At 27.3% G+C, this 12476-nt stretch overlaps 1 long non-coding RNA gene across 1 annotated transcript; it reads left to right on the top strand.

Annotated features, from left to right (window-relative positions):
• The first annotated feature begins 468 nt into the window (after positions 1-468).
• Positions 469-6592, top strand: LOC122269972 (uncharacterized). The gene is made up of 2 exons (XR_006225515.3): positions 469-1728; positions 4072-6592. It is a non-coding gene; the product is annotated as an uncharacterized LOC122269972 (long non-coding RNA).
• Positions 6593-12476: the final 5884 nt, after the last annotated feature.

The raw sequence follows: 12476 nt of genomic DNA, 5'->3' as shown, positions 1-12476 counted from the left end.
AATTTTGAAAAAATATTTTTCTTTTTTGTTCAAATATTTATTTTGATTACATATATAACTATGATAATAAATCTATAATTGTATGTATTGAGTATGTTTCAGTGTGTACATAACTGCTAATTTATACCCTATTTGTCAAAATTTTTCCACAGTGCTAATGAAATAATAAAGTAGGTAGGATGCCAGCACTTCAAGAAACTTATTTAAAAAAAATGTTGTGTATGTGAGTTATTAGTTTATTGTGGTGTTCAATATAACTTAAAACAAATAGATTAAAATAAATATAAAATTTATATAATATATTAAAATAAATGTTGCTTGCTACTATTAAGAACACTCTTTTCATAAAGCATAGAAGCTGGCAACTACATGGTGCGAGTATATATATATATATATATATATATATATATATATATATATATATATATATTTAATATTTTACAAATACTACAGAATACTTAAGGAATATGCGCTAAGTAAGAAAGCATAGCAAAGCAATTTCCATCCCCACTAGTAGGTACACATGAAAAGTTTTTAGCAATATTACAATAAACTACACTTTTAGTAAATTGTGACATTTTAATGTAAAACTGTTTTTTAGTATTGTTTCCATATAGGTATTTTCAAAGTTTTATAATACTATATGGCAATAATGCTACATCGCAATATTTTATGACTATAATACTTTATGGCAATATACTGTATGGAGCAACATACTATACTATATGGCAATGCAATGCACAGAAACACGTTATTACACGTATACAAATGTTGATGTTTTCATCAAAAATGCTCTCCTTAATAATTTGGAAATATGGCTTATCATTGTAGTTTCATTTTAAAGGCATTTAGCCTTTCAATTTCAAGAGCTTCAATTCTTTCATTTAAAGGGCTTCAAATGAATCTCCCTTTATTTGAAAGACTCTTGCCCTTTAAATGAAAAGAGATTTTTTGTAGCATAAGTGCAAGTCATTTAGAGTAATGATGCAGCTAGCAGGAGGTTCTCCAATTTTGTAGTTTTATTAGAAAAGTTGGAATACAATGTGAAAAGCTTATTACTACAGAGCCATGTAAAGTCATAAATTTTAGTGTTGCTTTATAAAAATTATTTTCGAAGATTTCAATATTTTCCATTAAAAATACCCTTTAAAGAATTAAAAAAAAACACTAATTATTTATTTGAGTTTTTATGTATTTTCTTTTTAAATCTTTCGTTAAGTTTCCCAACTTTTCTTTTTTTATTATTATTGATAGTTATTATTTTTTGCAATAATCTCTTCATATAATATTAATAAATATTTCGTTATAATAATATGATATGTCAAATAATCCAAATTGTTAAGTAAATTTTTATTTCTTAACATTTATGTGTGTAACATAATTTTTCTCTCTTCCTAGATTCTGTTTCACCAGGCAAGAGAAGCTCTCCTAAATCAACTAAAATTTTCTCCTGTGAATGGTGCGATTATTCTACAATTATAAGATCTCATTTAAAAAGGCACATACTGATACACACGGGGGAAAAACCTTTTCAATGTTCAGTGTGTGGAAAGTGTTTTAATCAAAAATCCATTCTTCAACGACATTATGTTGTGCATATGAGAGAAGTTGAGGTAAATTGGTAAAAGGATTGTATTCAAAGAAAAAAAGTTTTTTTTAAAAGGTTTTAAACTAGTCACTTCAGAAGGGTAATGCTTACTTTCATGATTTTACCTAAAGATTTCTCAGGTATTTAAAAAATTATACTTTTGTTTTCTGCTTTGATTCTTTCAAATAAACTTTTGTGTTTAAATTAAATGTTAGTTAAGTTTTGTGTAAAAACAATACGACAGGGGGCGTTGCGTTTTTAAAAAGTGCTTATTTTCGTTTTTTATTTTTCATTGGGTATTTTAAAAAAAGTACTTAATTTTCCCTTTTTCAAAATGAGATTTTTCCTTTACTATGTTGATTTTCTCTTCGAATTCTGCAAAAAGACACGCATTTCACATTGTTCTATTCAACGTTTTCACAATTAATTCAACCCCAATCTATTTCGGTGTATTGTCAGTCCGCAGCGTATGAAAACTCCACTCGTTTTACATGATTCAAAATTTCATGATTTTTGACAATTGTCAAAAACAATGCCAGAAGTCTTTTTTTTTTTTTTTTTTTTTGACCTGACGAAACAAGAGAAAACCGTCAATTGTTAAAAACTTTCCAACCCTGCCTAATTGTGATATTTTTTTTAAAGTCAAATATTTTTTGTTAATAAGTTTTTATATAAAGTTAAATATTTTTTGAGTGCTTAAAAGGTGCTTATTTTTTGTTAAATAATTTGCCTACGCACCCCGATAAAAGAATATATTTTTTTCAGTTCTACCTAAACTTGCAAATATAATTCAGACATGAATTTGTAATAATATATATGGTGGCACAACTCAGTGGTACAAAATAAAGTGTAAAAATGTCTTCAAAATTTATCTCAAGCATTTTATTTTACAACTGCCGTTGAAAAGTCGACCCGATTCTGAGTTTGCAGCTATCAATGTTCAACTCTGTAGCCATGTTTTTTAAAACCAACCCAGAAGACAAAGGAACTCCTGGATTAAGCATTGGGGGAAACTAGTAAAATGAATTTACCTAATTTTGAGAATTAGCAGTACCCGCAAAAATAATTTTGTGTCCAAAAGTGTTTCAACAATATTTATGTGTTGAAATCTGATAAACTTTGAAAAGGAATAATGCCAAAAGGAAATAAATAAACTGCACATATGTGTCACAGCCACATGGTGTTTTATGAAAATACAGTTCCTTTTGTATTGTCTCATAAATTTTATGTATTCATTCATGCAATTTTAAATTTGTTTTGTGATTTTATTTACTATGTTTCCTGCTAATTTATTTATGTGTCATTATTCTTTTAAACAAACTAATGATGTAGTATTCTTGAAGAAATATTATTTATATGGATGTTTTTAAAATAGTACTGAAATTTAAAAACTATTAAAACAGAGAGGATTGCTTGATAATTACGTCAGTTGAATTAAATGTAAAACAATTAAACAACATTTATTAAAGGCCATGTTGTGAAACTATGAATTTAGAAAATGCTTGTGAACCTTTTATGTTTGAAAATTAGTCCTGTTAAACTGTTTAAGACTACTGTTTAGGAATAAAAATAAAAATTATAATTGTCAACAATCTAAGTCTCTTTATTGCTTTACTAACTAACCTAATAAATATTGCTTTTTATATAAATAAACGTGTGTGAAGGTTTATGAGGAAAATGAGTATTTCTTTATGAAAGGTTTTATAAAGGGGTATCAGGAAAAAAAAGCATACTGATTTAAAAGTCGAAGAATCTGTCATAGTAAATTATTCCTTCCTCTTACATGTGCTTTCATTTGTCACAAAATTGTACTTGTAGCTCCATGACCTCCTGCCCACACAGGGCTGTTGCTTTGCTTTACTTACATATACTTATAATAGAATAATTCTTACAAATATTGATAACCTACTTATCAGCTGTGGCTTAATAGCTGAAAAATACTATTTAAGCAAAAAAAAACACATTTTTTCCTATGTTTGTATCAACATGCCATGATGTTATTAAAGTAAATAACTGTAGCTCTTCTGCTATAACCTTATTTGCGAAAAGATATTTTCAAGTTTTGGAATATAGGATAAAATTTCTTTATTATTTTTAATGTTTAAGTACATGACAATGTAAAATTTCTGAAACTTATCTGTTTATTTAAAATGGAAAACAAGAATATTTTGTAAAAAAAAAACATTCTCACTAAGTTTAATATTTCCTAAAGCTTATTTATTCAAAAATACAAACAATTTGTCTTTAAAAATTCAAATTTGTTATTAAAGTTCAAAGTACTGTACTGTCATGTTTTTTCTTTATAGCTATTATATTGTAACAGCAGTTAGTAATTATCCCTTAATAACCATTATGCTGCAGATAAAATGAGCTATTGTAAAATTTCATTAACCAATTGTCTTTTTTTTCTCATAAATTCTCCTTATTTATGCATAAGTATGCTTTCTGTTATATAATAAAAGTAAACTTTTTTTTGGTGACAGGTTTCCAAGGCCTACTGTGGGAAAATAATCAGAATTTTAAGAAAAATTGGAAGACTTACTCTTGTGAATATTGTGACTATACCACCTCAAGAATTGGGAATTTCAAACGTCACAATTTGATTCACACTGGAGGAAAACCATTCTCTTGTCATACATGTGGAAAACGTTTTTCACAAAAGTCTAATCTTAAAGTCCACATGATTGTGCACTTGAAGAAAAAATTAACTGACTATTAAAAAAGAAGCTTTTGTAATTTATGCTACTGAGTTGAAAGCGTATGGAGTTCTTAATAAAACAACGTAACTTAACTTTAAAAAAATCTTTTCCTATGTTGTCTTTCCTTGGTAATTGTAATTGTATAATTTTTTATTTAAAGCAATAAATTTCATGTAATGTTCTGCCACAAGTTTTATATTATGACATCTTAATTATTTTGCTGTGTTATATTAAGTAATTGATGTATGATATATTAATGAGTATGTAAATTTGATACATGATTAAATGTTCCCTTTAGTTAAAAAGAAAAGGGAAAAAATGCAAGATAACTATATTGTGAGTGATTAAAAATAACACAAGCATTAATTTATAACTTGGGAAACGTGAAAAAATTTTAATTAATGTGTTCATATAATAATTTTTTTAAATACTTAAATTGGTAGTTTTGCTAACAGCATAATAAACAAATTGACCACAGGTTAATAAGTAGCATTGTTATACTTCATTTAAATGTACAGTGCTAAAAAAAAAAAACGCGGACCACCCTGAGTAACTTTTGATCTAATTATCGGATATTCACATTCTAGGACTCAATCTTAATGGATTGAGAGGGTGACTTTAAATATGTTAATTAATTAGTGCAGACAATATTTTAAGTTACGAAAATAGGCACATAAATGAACTTTCTCTGAATAAATGTACCATTTTTTCAAAAGACTCGGATTTTTTAGCTTCAAAATATAAGGGGTAGCCGCAATCTGGGAAATATGGTCCCAATAGTTTGGTGAGGAAAGCGCTCCTATGTTTGAACATCTTAATGTTGATTTTACTTTTTGCGTATTTCGCTATATCTCGAGAAATTTTTAAGCGAATTGAAACATTTTTGCTCTCAATTATAAAATTCGTTTATCCAAAGATAATTCCATGCAAAAAATAACTTTTAGTATATGATTATTATTTTATTTAGTTTCTAAAAAATTAGTAATAAAAATTGTAAGGTATACAATTTTTTGCCTAATTTAAAAGAATGTAATTTTATATGATAAAATACAAAATTTGAGCCAAATCAGTTAAGTAGTTCTTGAGAAATTAAATTTCAAAAACGTCAAATATTTAAAATTCGATTTCTCAGGAACTATTCAACCGATTTTGCACAAATTTTGTATTTTGCCATGTAAAATTACGTTCTTAAAAATGTTGCTAAACCTTACAATTCAAATTTTTTTTTGACTATTATTAAATGAAGTAATAAATATTTACTAAGTTATATTTTGCATGGAATTATCTTTCGATAAACGAAATTTAAAATTGCGTGCAAAAATTTTTCAATTCGCTTAAGTACTGAGATATAGAAAAGTACGCAAAAAATTAAAATTGGCATTAAGGGGTTCAAAACTTAGGAGCGCTCTTCTGACCAAACTATGGGGACCATATTTCCCAATTAGCGACTACATTTTGGGGGTTAGAAATCTGAATCCATCGAAAAAATTGCATGTTTTTTTTCAGAGAACGTACTTTAGATTTCGTAACTTAAAATATCGTTTGCATTAATTAATTAGCCTATTTGAGGTCATCCCCTCTCACCATTAAGACAGTCATAGAACGTGAAGTTCCAATCATTAGATCAAAAGTTATTCAGAGTGGTCCTTTTTTTTGTGTTTTTTTCACACTGTACAATAATTTGTGCCCATCTTATATTTAGCAGTACGATATTTCCGCTAAGATTACATAAAAATGTGTGCCAAAGAAAAACGCTATATTCATTTACTAAGCATTTGTAAGTATATTATTGTTATATCTTCTTACAATAATATTTAATGTGAATACTAAATAGCTTGTGTGTGACGAACATGATTAAAATTTTCTAAAAAATTCTTTTAAGATAGCATTCTTAATTACTCAATGTTTGTAAATTGATGGCTATTTTTTATTCTCTTTAAACATGCCTGTACTGAATAACAACTTCACTATTATTTTATGGCAGGTTTGCGAGGTATGAATCTGGAAAAAAGACCGGTTGTTGGAAAAGGTTGTAAGATTTACGTTTGTGAATATTGCAACTACAGCACTCTCAGAATCGGGCATTTCAAGCGCCACATTCTAATCCACACTGGAGAGCGACCGTTTTCCTGTGATCTGTGCGGTAAAACCTTCACCCAGAAGTGTAATCTCAAAGTTCATATGCTTGTGCATATAGCCAAAAAATGACTGAGAGTAGGCTGTTGTGTTATCATGTTCCAAGATATTTCTCTAACAAAGATTTTGTTATAATTGTGATTAATCAAATAAATTCTATTAATTTTTATTATTGTCTCAGTATGTATTTTTTTATAAACATGATTGCTTTTTTTCCATTTCTGGTTTATTTTAATAATAGCGTTGAACATACAACTCATTTTTGAGTTCACGGCTATCAATACTCAATTCCGTGGCCTTGTAATTTTGAATTTAACCCAGAAGACGAGAACTCCTACACTGTAAAAAAAAAAAAAAAAAAAAAAAAAATTTCGAGCTATGCTGCACCGTACATTGGTATTCATTTGCTGGCTACATAAAGTCGTGCTCAGTTTTACTAAATATTGGTGCTTTTACTAGCTCCAAACAACGAGAGAAGGTTGCACCAAAAATCGGAATTTTGAAAAAGCCTAAAAGCGGCAAAAAGTTGCAACAAAAATATGTGTTTCGAAGGGAACTAAAAATGGAGGTAGGTTGCACCATGATTCGGTATTTTTGAAGGGAACTGAAAGCGAGGAAGGTTGCACCATTATTAAATATTTTTAAAGCGCCAAAAAGCAGAAAAAGATAGCATTATTAAATATCTATTAGAAAAAGAGGAGATTATTTAAATCTATAAAAATTAATAAAACTATTTTTATTTTAGATATGTTATGTAATATATATTATGTAATATATATATTAAATAATACATCTAAAATAAGAATAGTTTTTTTAATTTTATATATTTAAATAATTAAATTATAATTTGATTTAAATTATCGTCTCTTTTTCTTATAAATATTTATTAATAATGCTAGCTTTATCTGCTTTTTGGCGCTTTAAAAATATTTTCGTTCATATAAAAACTTTCTTTCTTCAAATTGATATATGTAAAATTTGAATTATTTTTTACGTTTCATTTAAAGCACCAACAGATGCTCTAGAGTTAATACCGCTAATGTTTTAAAGAGAAAATAAAAAAGAATTTTAATTTTAGACTGAATCAAATTCTTATTACTATGTATTTTGAAATTATTTTATTATTTAAAAATGAAAATATTAATTTCACAAATAAAATTGTATATAAAAAAGTAGACAAATATTGTATTGGTCAACCCCCAATCTCTAATTCAGGAAACATTCTAATATTAATTACATTGGTGTATGGAAATATTAAATTTGAAGTAAATTAAGAAATGTAAAAATAATGAAATAACTTGGAAATATTAACAAAAAATATGCAGATCAATATTTAAACATAATTTATTCATTTACAATCACTTTGATATTTGTGTACATAGACAGAATGTAATAATTGCAAAATCTTAAAATTTAAATATACTTTTTATACATATCACAGCATTCATTAAAAAATACAAAATATTCACTCAAAAATATGATAGATAGTATGTTTTTGCTACTAAGAAAGGGCATTCAATTCAAACTTATTTTAAATTCACAGTAATTTAAATAAAAATTATCGTTATGCCGCAATGTTTAGAGGTTTGAAATTTGGGATCATCAATATTTAAACATAATTTATTCACTTACAATCACTTTGATATTTGTATACATAGACAGAATGTAATAATTTTTAAGCAAAATCTTAAAATTTAAATGTATTATACTTTTTATACATATCACAGCATTCATTGAAAAAAAAATATTCACTCAAAAATGTGATAGATAGTATGTTTTTATTACTCAGAGAGTGCATTCAATTCAAACATATTTTAAATTTACAGTAATTAGAAATAAAAATTATCGTTATGCCTCAATGTTTAGAGTTTTGACATTTGGGTTCATCTGAAAATAATTTTCTATATTTTAATAAGATACTAAATATCTTGATGCTTTCTGCCTCATCTGAATTTTAATCTACAATATAGCTAAATTGCTTTTTTACAAGCATAATTTACTGCTTGATAAAAAAAGTAAAATTTCACACAGTTTGGAAAAAAAATACTGTAATTTTTTTTTACAAATTAATAAATGATGGTGAGTATTTGAGAAAAACCAATATTTTTATTACATATTCATTATTATAGCATTTCTGGTGCTATTACTTTAACTATATCACATTTTTCAGTTGATTGTAAAAAACACAACAAGATTTAAAAAGATTACACACAAATCAAATTTTGGAGCTTATTGACAAAAGAATAATTGTTTTTTCAAACACAGGTTCTTCATTCTCAAAACTTGAAACTATACAAATTCCTTGTTTGTAAGCTGTTCTTGAAACTAGTACTTTTCAAGTGTGAAAAAGCTGTTTATAACCTTCTGGAATTCTGGTAATTTTGGCAGAATAAATATTGTTATCAATAGGTTCGGCACTGGGTATAACAATATTTTTTCCTGTGTCTCTTTCTCAATTAAAATCATTGAAGTTGTTGGTGCCTTTGTGCTAATGGAAGAAGATTAAAAATAATGTAATTTATGCAAATAAAACGTGCAGAAGAAACAAAATTTGAATCCTTACTATTTTAAAACATAAAAAGATCAATCAAAGCAAGTCATATTTTAATTACTGTTTTTAAAATGCAATATAAAAAAAATTGAGAAATTGTAGTTCTCATGTTAAAAAATGTTAACATTTCACTACCTAAAAAAAATTTAGAGACCAACTATTTATACAGGGGGGGGGGGATTTTATCTTAAGCCTCCTTTCACCCACAAAGATCCCGGAAAGGAAAGAAAGATATTGATATTTTAAAATATTATTAGGGTAAACTAACCAGTGAAGGAACACAAGCTTCGCTTGCCTTTTAAAAAATCATATTAATTTCAAAATTCGTAATTTCAGTTAAATGACAGTGTCAACATATTTGTTACTAATTGCAAACTATGCAAAAAAATTGTAGAGAACTTACATAATATTGTTTTAAAGTTTTGGAGGTTCAAATAACAAGTAGTAAGAAGACCCAGTGAAGGAACAGCTCTACCCAGTGAAAGAACACAAAATTGCCCAGTAAAGGAACACTTAATTTTGGTTATTTTTTAATGCTCTTTATGAATTTTTTAGGCATACAAATACATAAAAACAAGACTATTTGTGAAATTATAACATACAAGTACTTGTAAAATGCTAACTTTTTTCTGTAATCATGAACTAGAAATTAAAGTGATGTTAAATACAAAATAAATATAAAAAAAAATCATTCTTTCTTATAATTTGACAGTCAAATCTAAATCATTATGTCATCCGATGCTGTTTATTATCATTATTATTTTATCACCTTTTTGTTTACTCTTTTTCCTCTTATTTCTTGAAGCTTTTTTTCTTTTTTAAGTATTTTTTCTTTCTTTTTCTTTTCCATGTTCTCTTGTTTTAACTTTTTTTAGATCTTTCAGCCTCTTGAAATTTTTGCCATTTCTCTGAAATTAGTGCAAAAGGTAATTTATTCGTTTTTCTTCTTATTTGACCTTTCTTTCTATCATCAATATTTGGCCAATGTAAATGGTTCTTCCAAACTTCTTCTGATTTTTCAGCAACATTTCTAGAATGCCTTTCTCGAAAATAGGCGGGGGAAAGGTGTCTTGAAGTTTGAGGCTAATCCATCTCTTGTTGACTTACATCTAGAGGATCTTTAGAAGTACTGATTTTACTTCTAGAATCATTTCTTTTTTCAACTAAGAGAGAATTAGCATGAGGACTCATTTCAAATTCGATATCTAAGATGCATTCATTATCAATACTAGCTTCAGTTCCTAAGTTTGAGTTAACCAAGTGGTCTTCTTTTAATACGTACTTCTTCCATACTGAAAAAAGTACAGACTCTTGGATATTTTCGATATTAGACTCTTCAGTCAATGCTGCGTTAAAAATTTGCACCATATCTTGAGGGATTTTCCTCTCAAGCTTCTGAAGAAATTGAGTATCGTTTCTGTTTAACTCTGTTTTTTGTTGAGGAGCTTGCTTCTAAATTCTAACATTGTAAAGTCGTTTTTATAAATTATATAATCACTTTGCTATCCTATAATGATAGCATATTAGGAGTTCTTGGTGCAAAAGCCAGCGAAAAAATGTTCTATTCAAATTTTTATGATTATATTTAATTAGTTTTCGATTTGTAAACATAGTTTATTAAGTTGCCTAACATTTGATGTAACTACACCCCCCATTAATAAATATAAATTATAATGTTTTCATAAATTTAGCTATTAAATTAACATTTTGAACTGAAATTATTTCAGGAATTATTCATACAATTTTTAACAAAATTTCGGTTGTCATCTATATAGCAGAATTACTTATCATGTCATATCTATATAGCAAAATTACTGTCATGTAAAATCATATTTCAAACATTACTGTTATTCCCAGTGAAGGAACATGCCTGTTACAAGTGAAAATTTTCACCGTCAGTAAATTTGGCAGAAAGCTATGCTCCTTTATCCAAATAAACTGTAAATGCACTTTCTGTGCACTTAAAATCGTTGTATCTTCTTATTTACTGAAAAAGAGCTAATGTAGATTTTAAAATATTTAATTATTCATGCAACGAATACAGTTTCCTAGAAGAAATATGAAGCTAGCACTTTCAGAACAGACAACAAAATTTTTAAAGTTGATATGAAAGAAATGAACTGTAATTAATGCAAATAATTAAGAAAAGTTTACTTACCTTCAAAAGAAATTGACAATTTCAAAGACAACTTGTATGACATGATTGCAAGCTTCAACAACAAAATCGTCCATCTTGTCAACAGCTACAAAATAAGTTGTCGGTCACGTGCCTGTCACAGTACGAAAGTTTGGTGCAATCGATTGCGCCATAAACGCATTTCTTGATCATATTTTCCAATTTATAGTGCAACCTAGATAAAATATTTTTTTTATTTATCCAATTTATGGTGCAATTGGAAACTTTGCACCAAGTATTGGATAAACATTAACTGAGATTTTTTACAGTGTAGATCATGTATATTATTTTATTGCATAACCGTCGTTGAACAGCCGACCCAATTTTTTGTTTACTACTACCAATGTTGAACTCTGTAGCCTTGTAATTTTGAACCTAATCCAGAAGACAAGGGAACTCCTGAAACAAGTATTTTGAGAAATTTTGCCTTCGTGGACTACTTTTTGATGGAATTAACCAACTTTTGTGATGCATGGAAAGGAAAACTTCCCACGGTTAGACTGACGGCAAGGGGACTCTAACCCATGATCCTTCTACCACTGAGAATATTTTAGGTCAGCACTGCAGATTGTGCAAGCCGGGTGCGGAATTCGTATCTACCAGCCATCGTGGGGAGGCGAACACTTTATCCCCTGAGCCACACTACACGTATTTTCTGATTTGTAAATAAAAAAATTTTTATTATATTTTTAAAATTATTTATGAAATTAAGGTTGAGGCCATGCTGAAATATAGAAGTTCTATGCGAAGTTCTTAAAAGAAAACTCGCTTGACCGTTCTGACTTCACAACTATTAAGAATATGCTTGTTATTAAACAGCCTTTTACTGTATTTCATGATTTTAGAACCTTGTCAAAAAATATATACATTGGAACTATCAAATCAATATTTATGATACACGTTTATCAAATCAATAAATCTATACACGTTTAAAAAAATTATTAATATTATGGCAGCAAGATTAAACAGAAAAAAAATTCTTTAAATGCTGGTGAAAAATAAGAGAAGTTGAAATTCAAATATTAGAAACACTTGTTAGTTTCATACAGTAATCAAATTGAATTTGATGTTTTTAATCCCACTTAATAACTTTCCCTACTTAATTTCTTAATAATGTTTATGAAACATTTAGAACGTTTTATTTTTTTTATTTCATTATTTTATTGGGATTTTCAAAGTATACATTGGTATACAATTAGTTTAAAAGTATACATTGGTATTGGTGATAATTTGCATTATGAAAAATTAAATATAATATTTTCTAAGAAAACTTATAAAACTATTATTAAGATTTTCCAGCAAATATAATAATGAAATTCTTAAGCT

Source organism: Parasteatoda tepidariorum, chromosome 4 (assembly GCF_982258835.1).
Source record: "Parasteatoda tepidariorum strain Cologne lab strain chromosome 4, Ptep-v5.0, whole genome shotgun sequence".
NCBI classification, from domain to species: domain Eukaryota; kingdom Metazoa; phylum Arthropoda; class Arachnida; order Araneae; family Theridiidae; genus Parasteatoda; species Parasteatoda tepidariorum.
Note: the sequence above shows the minus strand (reverse complement) of the source record. Positions and strands in the feature narration are given on the sequence as shown.